The sequence below is a fragment of the Cupressus sempervirens genome, chromosome 1, assembly GCF_028749045.1.
Source record: "Cupressus sempervirens isolate cs-2001-9-10 chromosome 1, ASM2874904v1, whole genome shotgun sequence".
In the NCBI taxonomy this organism is placed as follows: domain Eukaryota; kingdom Viridiplantae; phylum Streptophyta; class Pinopsida; order Cupressales; family Cupressaceae; genus Cupressus; species Cupressus sempervirens.
This window is the reverse complement of record NC_143118.1, coordinates 353752171-353771072: the sequence shown is the minus strand read 5'-3', so window position 1 is coordinate 353771072 and position 18902 is coordinate 353752171. Positions and strand designations below refer to the sequence as shown.

The 18902-nt window shown below is 37.4% G+C and overlaps 1 protein-coding gene across 1 annotated transcript in view; it reads left to right on the top strand.

The window, feature by feature from the left end:
* LOC149577694 (uncharacterized) overlaps nucleotides 1-18902 on the top strand; it is a 145121-nt gene that overhangs the window by 101085 nt on the left and 25134 nt on the right. The gene's annotated exons all lie outside the window — the stretch shown is intronic.

Sequence of the window (18902 nt, the reverse complement as noted above, 5' to 3'; positions counted from 1 at the left end):
TTTTACGGTTGTAAAATCACCAAACTGCATGCTACTTATCACCTAATTCTGGAGATTACCTCCAATTCAGAGAAAAAATCTCTTAGCATTGTTGTGGTTGTTCAAGGAGTTGGTATGCTCAGTTCCTCAACTTCCAGTAATAAGTAGAAAAACAATCTTATTTCTTCTTCACACAACATGCTCTCGAGCACCTTCCCAACAAAAGTCTCTCCTTTTAGCAACAATAGTTGATTTCTGCTCTGCTAAGCCAATTCTAATTTGCTGTGTGTTTTAACTTTCAAACTTTTGTTATTAAGTGTCATTGTTTTGGTCCACTATTCTCAAAAGGTTTATCCACACTGCAATCTTTCCTACATGTCGTCTATGTGTGTTCTTTCAATGGCATGATGATCTCAGAGTGTCAGGGTGTGCTCTAGTCAAGCTTGAATCTCAGCCTCATGATCACTAGAAACTCCTGTAACTTGGTCTTCAACACATCTATTTCCACCCAGATTCACTACCATCAAGTTAGTTTATACTGTCTACCCCTAGAAAAAATCCATTGGTACAATGCTGAGTGTGCTTGCTTGATGTCTACAATTTCTCACAATTATTACCAAGATTTTTTCAAACAGTAAACTTCGGAATTATCAAACGCCCACACACAATATTCTCTGTATGCTATCAATACATTCATCCTTTGTTTGTAGTTACCTGTTGCAGTCACCTACTCATTACGAACTAAAAGTGATTGTTGTCTGCGCTAAACACCAACTCTTGCAACTAGACAACACACTTTCTAATCAACCAAATTGTTGGTGTTACCAATGCTCTACTAATAGACAAACTATTAGTTCTAAGATTTTCGCTTAGGGGACTAAAATGACACTTTGCTATTTAGAATTATTTCCTCCTAACTTGAAGCTCCTTTCACTAATTGCTCGAGATGCATATCTGGAGATGTTTGGTAAATCTTTCAATTTCTACTCTTTATCTTTGTTGTTAGGTGCACACTTACTGCTGAAACAATTTCCTCACCGTTGTAAGCGAAGGACTAATGATTCTCTAAGGGTGTCCTGTGGCCTTGAAGATGGGAAATTATTGTAGAATTCTCTTCTCTACAAAAGTTGATCCAATCATGTTGGTAACACTCTTGCTAACACCCCACTATTCGTTACCTGCTTGATTCTAGAATTCCCATGCATTGAAGCATGCAAGACTTAGAGTATCGTTTCAGCTCAAATCTTCTTCCTGTAGTCCTTTATCACAGAGTTTTTTTGATACCAAACTTGTATGTGTGCCCCTAGTTGGATCATAGACGGTAACAAAATTGCATGTAACTCCTTCTTGTGGCGCCCACTCTTCAGGATTGATTACTAGAAACTCTACACAATTTCTATAGATATCAATAGAGCTATTTGATGCCAAAATCTCTCCCGACTATCTTGTTCTTGCAAAGGCAACTACGATGGTGCTCCTATGATTTTTGTTTGGCAGTTTCAAGATTTCTGCTTAGGAAATTTGAAACAATAATCTACTCCTTTGAAAATTTTGAACTCAGTTAATCTTGATAAAAATCTTGCTGGCTAATGCTCTTAATATATTGTGTTCAATACACACCGCAAATAAGAAACTCCACATTCCTTTTCTACGATGATTCATCAATGTCCAACCATGTTCCAAAATTCCTTTCAAAACGATACCAAAGATGTGGGTTTTTCAAGTATACTTGACTTTAATCTCAATAATCCGTGGACACTCTACTTAGTCTCCAAGACTTCCGTTAATGCTCATTTCTTTTTGCAAGCTTTAAACTCTTCGATTTATTTCTCGATTGTTCATAAATTATATAGAAAGGACTTCTTAGTAACGGTTAAGGCTCTGCCTATTTATCCAGAAATAATAGCTTCATTTGTAACGGTTCTCCCCACTGAGGCTTTTGTGAAAGCATGATTTTAGTAACTCTTTCAATTGTGATTCTCCACAAGAGGAATATAAGGTACTTCGTTTTGAGGAACATGATGAGTTGCACGTCTTCTACGTCACATCTGAAACCAATCTCAAAGTCGCAATTTTATATTTGTTTCCAACTATTTGTATGCCCTCTTTTATTTAACCTGACCATCATTGATGTCTCTGTGTAACGATTTCACAACAATCTCTTAAAGGTCTTAAAAGCTACCTCCGCAAATATTATTGCCAACACGATGGGGATTGTACTGGGTCTTCCTCTCTAGCAAAAGCATAGAAATTTGGAATGACTACTGTTGTGAATCGTCTACAAGCCTTTCTCCTTCCTCAAGCTCTTGCAGATCGACTTCAAAACCAAGTTCTCCGTTACAGAACATAACCGGTTTCAATATTATGATATGTAAAGCCAATAATATTGAACTTCACTCCAATATAATCTTTAAAGACTTGCATGTAAACATTGGGATCGTTTCAACATTATTCAGAATATTGACAATCTTTCTGGTAAATTTGCTTCTGCCCAACAAGATGGCAAGTTCGATAGCTTTGATACCGTTGAAATATCCTAAATGGATATTGACCTGATTTTTATCTTAAGATAATTCTCAGAACATAAACATATGAACATGCATTATAAACCAACAATATAAACCAGTAGGTCCTCATGAAATACCTTAAAATATTTTATTGCATCATAAACAATAATAGAATAACTAGCATTCAAAAGTCTAATCTTAAACGCAATTTTACAGTTAGGTTGGGACGCTAAGAAAGGACCTTGTAAGCACACGCAAGACACCTGATATGATTTCTCCATGGACAATGGGTTTGCGTCCATTGTCTACCGGCACGAGGGTTTACATCCTCACGCTGGATGAAAGCTAAAGCATTCCAAATGACTCTCTCAAGAGAGAAATTGAAATCTGAATTATAAACCATGCATCATCCGAATGAATGAGTCTCTCCTTTTAATCCTCAAAGCTGTGACTTTTTGACTCCCTTCCTATCTTTTCGTCTTATCCCTCCTTGTCACTTTTAGCCCACTTTATAATATTAAATTGACCGTTTATAATCATAATTCACGCTGTCACAGTCAATTTTAATATGATATGAATGTCTTTAAATTTCCTAATGTCCCAAAAGGGGGACATTACACAATGTCAACTAGGAAATCAAATAAGAAGTAGATTCAAAACTAAGAAGTACTCAACATCAAAGTCACTTGAACTTGTGCATTCAGATTTATGTGGACCAACTAGGACAAATGGTATTCAAGGAGAACGATATTTCATGTTATTTATTGATGACTACTCTAGAATGACTTGGGTAGCCTTCCTCAAAGAAAAATCAGAAGCATTTGACAAGTTCAAAGCCTTTAAAGAACTAGTTGAAAATGAAATGTATATAAAAATAAAATGTTTCAGAATGGAAGAGAATTTACATCAGAATAATTTGAAATGTATTGTGAAAAGAATGGAATAAAAAGACAACTTTCAGCACTTAGAACACCTCAACAGAATGGAGTAGTTGAAAGAAAAAATAGAACGGTTCAAGCATGTCAAGGACAATGCTTAACGAATCTAATATGGCAGATACCTTCTGGAAAGAAGCAAGACATACAACAAATAAGAGTAAATCATGACAAAACACCTTGCGAATTATGGAAAGGAAGACCAACATTAGTCAAATATTTCAAAATCTTTGGAAGTACGTGCTATATAAGAAGAGATGAAGATGACTTAGGTAAATTTGAAGCTAGAGCAGATGAAGGAATTTGTCTTGGATATTCAGCTAAAAGCTATGTTCCCCCAAGTTTCCGGTACGGGGACGGCAGGACGGGTTCTCGGGATGGCAAATTTTTTTTTGCGATTTTGGGGACCGGGGGGGGGGTGGACGGCAAACAGGGACGGCTATATATATATAGGAAAATTTTAAAATATACATTGAAATTTGTAAACATACATGTCATTCATATGAAACTAAGCACAAAGCATGTCATTTAAATATAATAGAACCATAACATACAAAATTTGAATGCCATCTACGAAATAATATCCGATTTTACTATTTAAGTACCCAATTGTCAAAATGCATATTAATACAATATTAGAGAACATTGAACAATGAACATTAAGTTGTTAACAATTGTCAATATCATAAAACTCATAATGATAAGCATGATAAATCTGAAAATCAAAATCAAAATATGTCCAAAGGTATAGGCCCAAAGGGTAGAGGTCTGCCATAAAGTAATAAGTATCATATTATCAATGTATCATAATCATGTTCATGTTCAACACAAAAAGCAAAACATAGAAAATGAAGCAAACTGCTGCTCCTATTCTGCCTCTACTGCAATGGCATCAAAATCAGAGTCCTCCTCATTGTCATCCTCAACATGAAGCATAGTCTCATCTAATGGAACCCCAACCAGTCCTGGTGCTGCGTCATCTTCATCTATTTGGGCCACATCCTCAGGTTCAACATCCCATTGCAAATCTGGTGTTTGCCTATACTCTGGAGTCTGACGATCGACAAGTCAAAGAGCATGATGCACTGTCACTAGCTTCTTCGCTCTTTTAGAGGTAAGTCTATTCCTCTTGATAGAGTGGATAAATGAATATGTGGACCAATTCCTCTTTGCAGTTGAGGAACTAGCAACCTGTGAAAGGAGGCGACTGGCAAGTATCTTTAACTCAGGTGTATCTCGCCCATGCTAGGTCCACCATCCAATAGGATCCCTCTGTGCCAAACCAACTCTATCCAACTTTGCTTGTGGCTTACCCAAGTTTGGGCCACGAAGGTTGGTGAAGTCAAGGAACTGTGCACGAAGAGTAGAGGCATTTTAAGATGAATATATCTTATCAATTGCTCTTGTGAAGCCATCCAAAACCTCAGGATCATCACATGGGAGGCCCCTTCCACTCAACTGTGCATACCATTTGGAATTTAGAGCAAAGGTTGCCATATGAAGTGGGGTATTCATCATATTCCACCTCCGCGTCACAATAGGCCTAATATGCTCCTCATAAAATCCCAATGTAGGATCCTTTGCCGCAACAATTCTCTTCATCTTACCCAACATGCTGTCAATAGTCTCATAGATCTCTCCCAAACTAGGAGCATCAGTATCAGCATATCTAATGACATCAACAATGAGTGCTATGACAGAGCAAATATTTGCAAGATCAAGATGCCAACAAAAATAAAAATCAGAATTAGAATTTTAAGAATTTTAAGATTATTAGTAGGAAAATCAGCAAGCAAAAGACTAACAGTAAATTTAAAAATCAACAACCTACTTCATTGTGGACCACCAACTCTCATTAAGGATCTTTTTCCTCACCACTTTTCCTTCAGAGGACTTAGAATGAGACCATCATCCCCACTCTGGATTCACCACCATCAATTGAAGGGCCTCATATACCTCAATCATCCTCTCCATCAAGATGAAATATGTGCAAGCAGCAATACCTATAGCAACAATTAAAAATTAAAAATTTAAACTTAAACATTAATGATTAAAATTTAAAACAAAAAGCATCACATGTAGGTAAACTTATAAATAATTTTTTAAAATAACTTAAAGTTAAACAAACTAAAAGTAAACTATAATTATAATTGACATACCTTGTCTCGGCTGGTTTGAGGAACTCCTTAGAGAAGGACCTGAATAGAGCAAGTGAAGTGTGGTGGTTGCAAATAAACATTTGCACTTCTCTAGCTTCTAGCACCGCTTTTTTCACCCATTCAATCTTCCCTATGTCCTTCAATGCATTGTTCAAAGAATGAATACAACAAGGGGTCCAAAATATGTGCCTATAAGCACCCTCTATCATCAAACCAACTGATTTGCACACAGGTGTAGAATTTGTGATAACCTGTACAACATTAGAGGGCCCAATCTCCTCTATGGCATCTCGCAAAATGGTGAACTGGAAATCTGCATCCTTTTTCTTTCCTGAGCAATCTATGGCTCTCAAAAAATAAGAGCCAGCAGGGGATGTGACAATGATATTGATGAGTGGCTGATGTCTAACATCGGTCCACCCATCCATCACAATAGAGCAGCCTGTCCTAACTCAAGTGCGTCTCATATCCTCAAATAACAAAGCAACCTTTGAGTACTTTTCATCTAGGATAGTGGTTCGTAGCTTATGCTCAACGGGAGGTACAAATGAGGAATTCATGCTCAAAATATCTTTTACCATTTGTTTATAATAAGTGGAACGGGCTGCATTATATGGGATACTATTAGCAACAAAGAATCTACCAATGGATGCCTCACACTTCTCCTTTGCTTGTGCATTAAACATACTTTCCATCGAGCCCTTCTCACCACTAATCTTTCTCTTCCCTCTAGACCCACTAGGGCTGCCACTAGTACCAATGGCGGATGAAATATGCCTAGATGATTGTGAGGGAATGGATGGTGATGTCACTGTCAAATTTGTCCCTCCATTTCAGCCTCTAAGTGCAATCTTTGACATTCTAATTTTTGTTCATCGTTTAGGTTAGGACAAGCTTTGACTCCTTGGCATGAAACACCTAAAAAATGTGAATTCACTCTTGTATAGCTGCCCCTAAAATCATCAAGACAAACATGGCAATCCCACACCCTAGTCCCTCCCGAATTCTTTTTATCTTTTAGCCGAGGTGTGACATATTGGAGAAGAGGTTTATTCCTATTGAAAGGACCTTTTGCAAAATTCTTCATAATGGCGGAAGGGCATTTAAACAAATCAGCTTTAGGATTGGGTTTTTGCCTAGTGTCACTACTAGCAACATCAACCCCTGCATTTTCTTCTTCACTACTACTACTTGTACTCCCACTGCTGCTCATTGTGTTTAAATATGCAATTGAATAGATATATGAGCTGAAACAATGAAAAATAAAAAAAAATCAGACTTTGCAAGCTGCAAATTTATTAAAAATTTGATAAATGAAAGCACAAAGAGTTTTATACTTACTTGGTGGACAAAATAGAAGATCAAACCCTTGGTCAAGCTCTTGGAAGCAAAATATTACCTGCTCTACTTGCAAAATGAAAACTTCAGCATGCTGCAACATAAAATGAAAACCAAACAATTGTTAAAACAACTTAAATGTGTGGTGTTATATACATTTTAGGGTTTTTGGAGGAGTGGGGCCCACTAGCCGACCAAGAAGGAGGCATTAAATGCTTTTTTAATATATTTTAAAAAAAGTTTGGAGCATACAAAAATGGGGGACGATCGACCGTACGTGGTATGGTCGGGGGACGGCTAGACATCCCCTTTTCGTACTGGGTACGGTAGGACGTCCCCCTTTTGTCCCCCCATGTCCCCAAGTTTCCGAAATGTCCCTTAAAAAAAGGGGACATTTGGGGACGGTTGGGGGACGTCCCATACCCGTCCCTCTGTCCCCGAAACGTCGGGTTTTAGGCCGGGTACGCGTTCCTGGGGAACATAGGCTAAAAGTAAAGCATATCGATGTTACAATAAAAGAATTCACAAGATTGCTGAAAGCACAAATGTAAAAATTGATGAAGGATTTGAAAAGATAAAAGAAAATGTAGAAATACCAAGTACATGCCAAGCAGAAAAAGATACAAAAGATGAAGAAGATGAAGAAGAAAATGAACAAACACCTTTGAAGACACCAACAAAAACTCCTTTAAAAGCACTAGCAAAAACACCATCAATATTTGTCCATAGAAATCATTTAGAAGACTTGGTAATAGGAGATCTAGAAAAGGAAGTTCAAATACAAAGAAGATCAACAAACAATGATGAGCATGCATATGTAATGTCTCCTTCATTGCGCTAGCCATAATGACGCCTAGTTGGTCTATCTTTAAATCCGGATAGGCTAACGACATATGATTTATGATGCCAGCCAATCACAAGAGTTTTGGTTTTAGTTGAGGAGATTTTAAAATGAGAAATTATAAGGTTAAAGTCACATTGTTTTATTAAGTTGAAATATAAAGTACTTTATTATTTAAAGTCACTTCATGACAAAATGACTTAAGTGACTAAAAGACGAAATAGTCTTTTATCCCACATTGCTGAGTTGTTCATACCTCACCTCATTTCAAAGTTATAAAAGAAAGCATTTGCTTTGGGATTGTTACCACGAATATATGATTTTTTCTCAAATTCCAAAGGTTGCTTAAATGTGACTTGATATTTCCTAAGGAGGAAACCCCTCAAGGAAAATTAGTAAGGTTGGACGCAAACCTAGTTCTCACTTTCAATTTTCAAGGTTGAGATTCAAATTTGATACAACTAGCTACAGCCAGATAGAGTTCACGATAGAAGGAAGTACGGATGTCTAGAATCAGAAATGGCACATACGGGTTGTTGTCCAATAGACTGGTACTTGGATGATAGGCAACTTAATTAATCACCCCATAGTCAAGGTAACATTGGAAACTTTTCTGTAAGTTGGCTTCCTTGAGTTATGATTCTAAGACTGGCAACGTTCTTCCAATGTTCTTGGCCGACAGTAATAGATTTGCATGAGAAAGGAAGTTAGCTGGTCGACATCCCCAAACTAGACCACGGGCATATTTCGCAGGGTCATCATTATTGCAGTGTTGACAAACCAAGAGATAATGGTGTCATCAGTAAGCGGGATTAATGCAAGCTGCAGGAGAACTGATACTAGTTTGAAGGTGATGCCACAAGGAAAATGCATTGGTAGTCTGGTCAACGAACTTGGTCATTCCACAACACCTTGGACTCGGGTCTGTTCTCTTTTCTCTAAACAGTATGTGTAGTAATATTTTTTAATGTAAACCTTTACATACTGGCATTTTCTTAATGATTTTTTGAATACAAAATTGTAATTGCTGTTATCTTCATAAAATGATATTACTCCTTGGGCTGTATTACCATAATTAATATTTATTTTTGAAGTCTCCATTTCATTGTTAATGTGAAAATTCTCTGGTATTCAAGCTCACTAGCAGCTAAGTGATAGTAAATTAACTCTTGCTAAATATCCACTGGTTAAATGCCAACTATTTGACAAAAAGTTAGTAGATCAGATTTAAGATTAATTGAACAAATCCAACAGAGTTCATTACAGTGGTATCAGAGCTATAAATCCTACCATCTTGTGGGGGAATTTATCACATAACAGGTTGGAATAAACAGGAAAAATGGCAACCAAGTATGAGGAAGAAACTTTATAACTTTAGTCACCTTCAACCTGAACAGGTAGAGTCTTCAGAACAGATCGACATAGAGGATAGTTATTTAGTGGACGAGGAGTTAACTTTTGGAATAGGTGAACAGGTTGAACAAGCTAAACAGGTTGATCAGATTGAACAGGCAGAAGGCAAACAACATTCAAATGACTCATAATGAAATTGAACCGGATTGAGAAGTAAGGGAAACATTATGGGGCATTGGAGCTAGACAAAACAACATTGCTAATGTGCTTTAGTAGCTTGCAGGCACTATGCAGCAGTTAGCTCCGCCTCATAGGGCAGTCCCAAGTCATCACAGTGGAGGTGGTAGTGTGGTAGGGTCACCTCAAGCTGTTAGGGCCCCCATACGAAACACTGACATGCCTTTAATGCCCATTTTTGATGCAGAGGAAGAGGTAGCAACACTAGCGGCACCAAACCTACTACCAAAAAACGTTAGGCAATGTACGATGAATGGGATTTGTTCTTGACTCAGTTAAACAAAATATGTCCTTTATGCAATACTTAAATTAGGAAAGAGAGACATAAATGCAATAGTTAGACAGGAGACATAGAGCACCCAATAGGGACTTGAAGCATGCTATGAACAAACTATCTCTCCCTACTTTTGATGGCAGCAGTAAGACATCCGTGAGAGCTTGGATTCAGAAGCTAGACACTTACCTAACACTTAAACCAATGTCAGAGACAGAAGCCATCAGATTTGCTATAATGCATTTAGAGGGAGCGGCATCTGATTGGTGGCATCATGGGTTGGTCACCCAGGATCATGGTCTCATTACGTCTTATGAGACTTTCAGCTCTAAGCTGATTACTCACTTTGACAGGAAGGATATAGAGGTCTATTACAAGGATTTGACATAGTTACATCAGGGTGGATTTCTAGATGATTTCATTGACGAGTTTCAGTGGATCTCGGTGATGGTACTAGATATGTTAAAACAATATAAGGTAATGTTGTTCACTAAGAGTTTACATGATAGATATAGAGGTTTGGTTAAGGTACTTAAACTAAATACTCTGGATGATGCTATTAAAATCACACATGATCTAGAGTCACCCTCTTCGATATTACAACCTCCTAAGAAAACATTTAAGGGGTTAGCTTCATTCCAAAAGAAGAACCAACATAAGGCTACACCTCCTAGGATGGACTTTGAGACACGAAATGAATTTAGGAGGAAGAAGCTATGTTTCACTTGTAGAGAGCCATGGACACTGGATCATAGATGCCTTGGCAAAGGTAAGATACATTATGTTGTGGTACTTTCAGAGGAGGATGAGCAACAAGAGGGCAGCAGTGTTGATGGCAGTGATGAGGAAGAAAATGAGGAGTGACCGCCTAGAGAGAGAAAGAAGGAATGCGCCCAGGGACAACCTCATATCATAGCATCACTTGTCAACGATCCCACGGGACACCCCTTTCGTTTGAAGGGAATTGTTAGAGGATAGCGTATTATATGTCTCTTGGATACAGGTGCCTTGCATAACTTCATAAGCTCATGATGGGTTACTAAAAAGAAGTTACAGATTGAGGACATACCTGAGTTTGAGGTTAGAGTGGTGGGAGGTGAGAGATTGAGATGCATAGGGAAGGTGTCAGGACTTCTGATTCATTTTGATGATTTCCTTCTTGAGGCGGATTTTTATGTGGTTGATTTGGATGGGTTAGATGCCATGTTGGGTAGACAGTGGTTGTAGACTATTGGTAGGTACACAGTTGATCATAGTAAGATGTAATTGGAATTCTTACAGGATGGCAGACAGGTAGTCCTCAAGGCTATGCCAAAGGGTGAACCCAGGTTGATTTCAGCCCATAGGATGGAGGCAATTATGAGGCACAATGACATGGAGTGGGCAGCTCATTGTATTATTTCTTCTAATACTACCTTAGATTTAGGACAACAAATTTATGTTGACATTCAACCAACAAGAGGGTTTTTGAGGTCATACCTTTAGGCATTCCCCCGAATAGAGGGTTTGAGCATATCATTGAGTTGGAGGAGGGAGCCAAACCCATCATTACGACACCTTATCGTCATCCTAGGCACTATAAAGAGGAGATTGAAAAGATGATTAAGGAACTTCTAGACATGGGACACATCAGACCTTAGCTCTAGTCCCTTCGCTTCTTCAGTTGTATTGGTGAAGAAGGATGGCACTCTTTGCATGTGTATTGATTACCGTGCCCTTAACAAGAGGACTATCAAGAACAGGTACCCAATCCCTCACATTGATGAGTTACTGAATGATTTACATGGGATAGTTTACTTTTGGAAGATTGACCTCTGATTGGGATACTATTAGATGCGGGTTCGTGAGGAGGGTGTGTATAGGACAACCTTCCGATGTCACTATGGACACTATGAGTTCTTGGTTATGCCATTTGGACTCACTAATGTAGCTACTACATTTCAGTCATGTATGAACCATATCTTTAGAAAACAACTACAGAAGGGTGCATTAGTATTTTTGATGACATCTTGATTTTCAGTAGAACGTGGGAGGAGTACTTGCGTCATCTTAATGAGGTACTCAGTATCATGGAGGAGTCGTTTGCAAAGGAGTCAAAGTGTGAGTTCGGGTTGATCGAGATTCTTTACCTGGGTCATGTGATTGGTGCAGATGGGGTAAAGGTACATCAAAAAAAGATTCAGACAATCCTAGATTGGCCACTACCGAGGAATGTATCAGATTTGAGGGGATTCATGGGCCTTTGCACTTACTACAGGAGGTTCGCTAGAGGTTTCTCTCAGATAGCATCTCCCCTCACCGACCTCACATGGAAAGGGGCATTTAGATGGATAGTTGAGGTAGAGGAGACTGTTGATAGACTTAAGTAGGTGATGAGCACATGCCCAGTCTTGGCACTACCCGATTTCTCTCGACCGTTTGTTCTTGAGTGTGATGCTTTAGGGAGTGGTATTGGCATGGTACTCATCCAAGATATGCATCAAATTGTTTATGTGAGGAGGAAGCTCAAGGATGGCGAGAGACTGTATTCCACTTATGATAAAAAAATGTTGGCTATTATGCATGCTTTAGCCAAGTTCAGACAATACTTAATGGGGGGCAAATTCATAGTTAGGACAGATCACAATAGTTTATGCTACTTCTTAGAATAGAAGGATCTTAGTAAAAGCCAACAAAAATGGGTGAGCAAGATTCATGCCTATTATTTTGACATTGAGTATGTTAAAGGTAAAAACAATGTAGTTGTTGAAACACTTTTCAGGAGACCTTCAGTAGTGGAATGTTGTGCTATTTTTGAGATATCAGCAAATTGGAAGCCTCAGTTGCTGGTTGAGTATTCTAAGAATATTTAAGCATGTCAGAATACGGATGGACAACTTCAGGACAACAGGTACAAGATAATAGATGATGAGATTTTCTATAAGGATCGGATTTACCTTGTACCAAGATCTAAACTCAAAGGTAAGATTATGGAAACTTTACATGATGCACCATTAGAAGGCCACCCAGGGTTCTTCAAAACCTATAGACAAGTTTGGTGAAGATTTTCATGGAAGGGCCTCAAGGACGATGTCCTGCAGCATATCAGGGAGTGTCATACTTGTTAGTAAAACAAGTCAGAGCATGAGTTTCCAGTCGGGTTATTATAGGCTCTTCCCATTTTGGAATAAAAATGAGAGAGTATTTCCATGTATTTTATTATAGGGTTGCCTAGGGTGCAGGGAAGGTATTCTATTTCTATGGTGGTGGATAGATTGACGAAATTCACTCACTTCTTTGCCATAACAACATATTGGTTAGCCTCTCAGGTAGTTGAGTTATTCTTTTGTGAGGTTTTTTGTTTGCATGGCCTTCCTCGCACCATTGTGAGCGACAGGGATAGCAAGTTCCTTAGCACTTTTTGGCAGGAACTGTTCAGATTGACTGGTATAGAGTTGACACTCAACACGAGTTACCATCCCTAGATAGATGGATAGATTGAGATAGTTAATAAATGGGTGGAGGGTTATCTCTGGAGCTATGTAGCAGGGTAGCAGAGAGCTTGGGTTAAATGGTTGTATCTAGGGGAGTACTATTACAACTCCTCCCACATGTCCATTTGGATGTTTCCATTTCGAGCTCTTTATGGCAGCGAGACCCTGTCATTCGTAGACCTGGCTTTGTAGGACAACAGGGCACCACTAGCTGGGGATTAGATACAGGATCAATAGGATATCCTCAGATCTCTTTAGGAGAACATTCTACAGGCCTAGAATTAGCAGATGTATGCTGATCACCAACAGATTGAGTGGAGTTTTGAGTTGGGTGACATGGTTTATCTTCCTCTCTAACCATATAGGCAGAGTTCTTTGAAGAAGAGTGGGTCTCAAAAGCTTCAGCCCAGATGTTTTGGTCCCTATCGCATTACTAGGAGGGTTGTTGAGGTCGCCTATAAGCTAGATTTACCTGATGACAACAGAATTCATAACGTGTTCCACATTTCTTGTCTCAAGAAAGCGATTGGCCAGCATGTAGTACCCTCCATTTTGTTGCTTCCACTCGATGAAGAAGGAAAGCTTGTATTAGTTCCAACAGAGGTGATAGAGGTCAGAGAAAGGAAGTTGCGTAATAGGTGCATCAAGGAATATCTGATTCTCTGGAAGGATTTGCCTTATGAGGATGCCACTTGGGAAAGCGAGTTAATCCTATAGCATCTGACATTGAGATTGCTTGAGGACAAACAAACTCGAGAAGGGAGGGCTGTAATGTCCCCTTCTCTGCACTAGCCATAATGGCACCTAGTTGGTCTATCTTTTCATCTGGATAGGTTAATGACATATGATTTAGGATGCCAGCCAGTTACAGGAGTTTTGGTTTCAGTTGAGAAGATTTTAAAATGGGAAATTCTAAGGTTAAAGTCACATTGTTTTATTAAGTTGAAATATAAAGTACTTTGTTATTTAAAGTCACTTAATGACAAAATGACTTAAGTGACTAAAAGACGAAATAGTCTTTTATCCCACATTGCTAAGTTTTTCGTACTTCTCATTTTGAACTTATAAAGGAAAGCATTTGCTTTGGGATTGTTACCACGAATATATGATATTTTCTCATATTCCAAAGGTTGCAAAAATGTGAGTGGATATTTCCTAAGGATGAAACCCCTTAAGGAAAATCAGTGAGGTTGGACGCAAACGTAGTTCTCACTTTAAATTTTCAAGGCTAAGATTCAAATTTGATACAAGCTACAGACAGATAGAGCTCATGACAGAAGGAAGTACGGATGTTTGGAATCAGAAATGGCACGTACAGGTTGTTATCTAGCAAACTGGTGCTTGGATGACAGGCAACTTAATTAATCATCCCATAGTCAAGGTAATGTTGGAAAGTTTTGTGTAAGTTGGCTTCCTTGACTTATGATTCTGAGACTGGCATCATTCTTCCAATATACTGGGTTGACAGAAATAGATTTGCGTGAGAAAGGAAGTTAGCTGGCCGACATCCCCAAATTGGACCATGAGCATATTCCGCAGGGTTATCCTTATTGCATTGTTGACAAACCAAGAGATAACATAGTCATTGGTAAGCGGGATTAATGCATGCTGTGGGGGAACTAGAACTAGTTTGAAGGTAATGCCACAAGGAAAACACAGTGGTAGTTTGGTCAATGAACTTGTTCCTTCTGCAACACCTTGGAGTTGGGTCTGTACTCTTCTCTATAAATCGTATGTTCAGTAATATTTGTTTATGTAAACCTTTACATATTGGCATTCTGTCAATGATATTTTGCATACAAAACTGTAATTGTTGTTATCTTCATAAAATGATATTACTCCTTGGGCTATTATTCCATTATTAATATTTATTTGGAAGTCTCCATTTCATTGTTAATGTGAATATTCTCGAGTATTCACAATATTCTCGAGTATTCACACTCACTAGTAGCAAGTGATAGTAAATTAACTTTTGCTAAATATCCATCGATTAAATGCCAACTGTTTGATGAAAAATCAATAGATCAGATTTAAGTTTAATTGAACAAATCCAACAGAGTTCATTATAGGATACTTTTTTCTTTTATAAAAACTAGAACCAAAGAACTTCAAAGAAGCTAGTGAAGATCAGCATTGGGTAAAAGCTATGGAGGAAGAATTGAACCCAATCGAAAAGAACAACACTTGGGAAATTGTTCCAAATCCAAAAGATAAAATATCATAGGAATCAAATGGGTGTTTTGGAATAAAATGAATGAAAGTAGAGAAGTCACTAGGAACAAAGCAATACTTGTCTGTAAAGGTTATGCTCAAGTTGAAGGAGTCGATTTTGAAGAGACTTTTGCTCTAGTTGCAAGAATGGAAGCAATCCAGATGTTCCGAGCATTTGTATGCCATAAAGCATTGAAAGTTTACCAAAGAAACCCAATTTTTTTTTTTAAAGAGTAGAATCTATGGAGGGTGATTCTTTAGCTGCTTCCTTAAGTTTGTGGAGATTAGTCTTTAGTGGAGAAGACATAGATTTGCAGTTCCACATTCCAAATCTCTTCAAGATGTCTAATGTATACTTTTCTTGATTAAGTATGATGTTGTCAGAGTCTTGTCATACTTCAAACCCTAGGAAGTAATGAAGGAGTCCTAATTCTTTCATTTCAAATTCTCTGATTAGATCTTTCTTGCATTGATCTATAAGATGATCATCACCTGTTATTAGTAAATCATCAACATATAGCATGAAAATTATCATATCATCTTTATCCTTTTTATAATAGAGATTTGAATCAGCTTTACTCTTGGAGAATCCTAAACTGGAGAGATACTTATCAGTTCTTTCATACCATGCCCTTGGAGCTTGTTTAAGTCCACAGAGAGCTTTCTTGAGCCTGCAAACAATTTTAGTGTTATCAGAACCTTAACCTTTAGTGTTATCAGTTTCAAATCTTTCAAGTTGTTCCAAATATACCTCTTCTGTAATCTTTCCATTCAGAAATGCTGTTTTCACATCCATCTGATCTACTTTCCATCTCTTTGATGCTGCAATAGCTAGGACTGCTCTTATAGAGGTGTATCTGACAACTAGAGCAAAGGTTTCTTCATAATTAATTCCCTCCTTCCGAGAGAATCCTTTGGCTACGATTTTGGCTTTATATTTTTCAGTGCTACCGTCAACAACATGCTTGATTTTAAATATCCACTTAGAAGAAACAACAGATTTTCCTTCAGGTCCTGGAATAATTTCCCAATTATTATTCTTAATAATGTATTGATATTCTTTTGCCATAGCACCCTTCCGAGCTGTATGTTTAATAACATCTGAAATACTGGTTGGTTCTGATTTAGATAAATCACTCATGTTTGCTGCATAACTAGAAAATCTTTTGGGTGTTTTGTTTTCTTTGAAGGTTCTAGATGGTGCAACAAAGCCTTGTGCTTCCTCTACAATCTTAATAGCCCAAAGTGGTATTTTCTTAGGATTTTGATTTTCCTCAAGATTAAGATTTTGAATTTCATCTTCAATTTCTTCAATGTTCTCCCTCTGAAACTCAGATTCATGATTTTCTTCAGAACTAGGGATATGTAGAGGATTTTCAGAACTAAGAGCTCTTTTGAATGCCAAATCTTCTTCACATATTACATCCCTATTAGGTTCAATGTTTTCCTAACCATGTATGAAAACTCTATATGCCTTAGATGTTTCACTATACCCGACAAAAATAACTTTCTTCCGGAGGGTTCTAACTTAGCTCTCTTTTCTTTCAAAACATATATGTATACTAGGCACCCAAATATCTTAAGATAGCTTATATTTGGTTTAACCTTAGGAAAGAATTCTTCAAGAGTTTTATCTCTAAGGTGGGAGTGAAGACTCTTGTTTTGAATATAGACAACACTACAAGAGGCTTTCGGCCAAAGATAATCTAAAATTTGATCAAATATCATTAGCTCTTGTTGCTTTTATAATTGTTCCATTCTTCTTTTTTGCTAACTTGTTTTGCCGTGGGTTATAAGGAACAATATACTCCATCTTAATTCCTACTTTTTAACAAAAATCTTTATTTAGATCTGAAGTATATTCCCCTACATTAACAGTCCTAAGAGTTTTAATTTTGTGTCCTGATAAGTTTTTAGTTAAGGTTTTGAATTCTTTAAATCTTTTAAGGATTTCTTCTGATTCTCTACATTTTAAGAAGTAAATCCAAGTTTTCTTAGAGAAATCATCTATAAAATGTATATAGTACTAGAATCCTCCAAGAGAAGGAACAAGAATAGGTCCACATTAATCTAAGTGGACTAATTCCAAAACATTGTTAGTTTTTCTAGTGCTATCATGGAATGGACTTTTGGTGTTCTTTCCTAGAGTGCATCCTTTGTATATGCTTGAATGATCTTTATTCAACTTAGGTGAACCAATAACCATCTTCTCCATAGTTGATAAGGCTTTGAAGTTTAGTTGTCCTAACCTTCTATGCTGCATTTCATTTATATCAGCAACTCCATGAGTTAAGCATGAATAGGTTTTATGTTTAATTCATACAAGTATCCCTTTCTTTGACCAATCAACTTTGATTTCTTAAATGATGAGTTCTTAGACCAGGTCATTACTTTATCGTCCATAAATGCAACATTATGTCCATCATCTTCAAGTGCTGTAACAGAGATTAGATTCCTCTTTATTCTTGGTACATAGAGTACTCTTTTGAGATGGAGAGAAATATCCGGGCTCAGTTTCAAGGTGCAATTCCCAATTCCTTTGATCAAATGAGTAGAATTATCAGCTATCAGCTATGGTAACTTCGTCGTTAGCTTCTTCTTATATTAAGTCTAGTACTATGTATCTTGTAATGTGTCCAAATGATCCACTATCAAATACCCATGTTTTGCTTGATACTTCATTTGATAGTGCATAATACAATACATATTTCTGAAGATCATGGTTTTCTTCTTTCCTAGTAACGTTTGTACAGTGTACTTGCTGCTTTGTATTCTTAGGGCAATTAGATCTATAGTGTCCAAATTTCTCACATTTGAAGCATTTTATTTTGTATAAATCTTTCTTAGGTTTGTTGTTTTTTTGATTACCCTTCTTCTTGATGTGCTTCCTCCTACCTTTATGGGAATTTGTGTTGAGAACATGAAGTTCTTCATGTTCAGTTTTCAATTTTTCTCCTTTCTTAAGTTTCCTAGATTCTTATTGAAGGCAATCTCCTTTTAAGTTTATTGAAGTCTGGAAGATTGTCTCTAGCACTTGCTCCTTGTGAGCATGTTTCCCATGCATCTGGTAACCCCTCTATAGCCATAAGTGTTAGCTTCAATTATGGTCCCTATACTTGCAAGTTCACCTCTTAGACTAGCCACCCTTAGGAAGTATGAATTCATAGATTCTCCCTTCTTTCTTTGTATATGATTTAATTGCCTTTTTAGTGCAAGGGTTCTAGTTTCATTGTTAACCTCATATGCATTTAATAATGCACTCATCATATTAAATGTTGTTCGATGTTTCATTAGCATAGGTATTATTTCATTTTTAACTCCATCTAATATGATTTGCATGGCTTTCTTGTTTCCTTTACTCGAAATAGTTTTATGAGGATCAGCATCAAGTTGCTTGGATTCCTTATCAACAAATTGTATTACATCATTGTTTTCAAGAATCATCATAATTCTGAATTTCCAAGCAATGAAGTAATCTTTTCCATCAAACCTATCTTCGGGTGTGATTGTGCTAGCCATTGAAGGTAGAAGGAGTTTGTTAGATATTTAAATTTGATTGTTAATTTGCAGAGCCTAGGTTCGACTACCAGAGCTC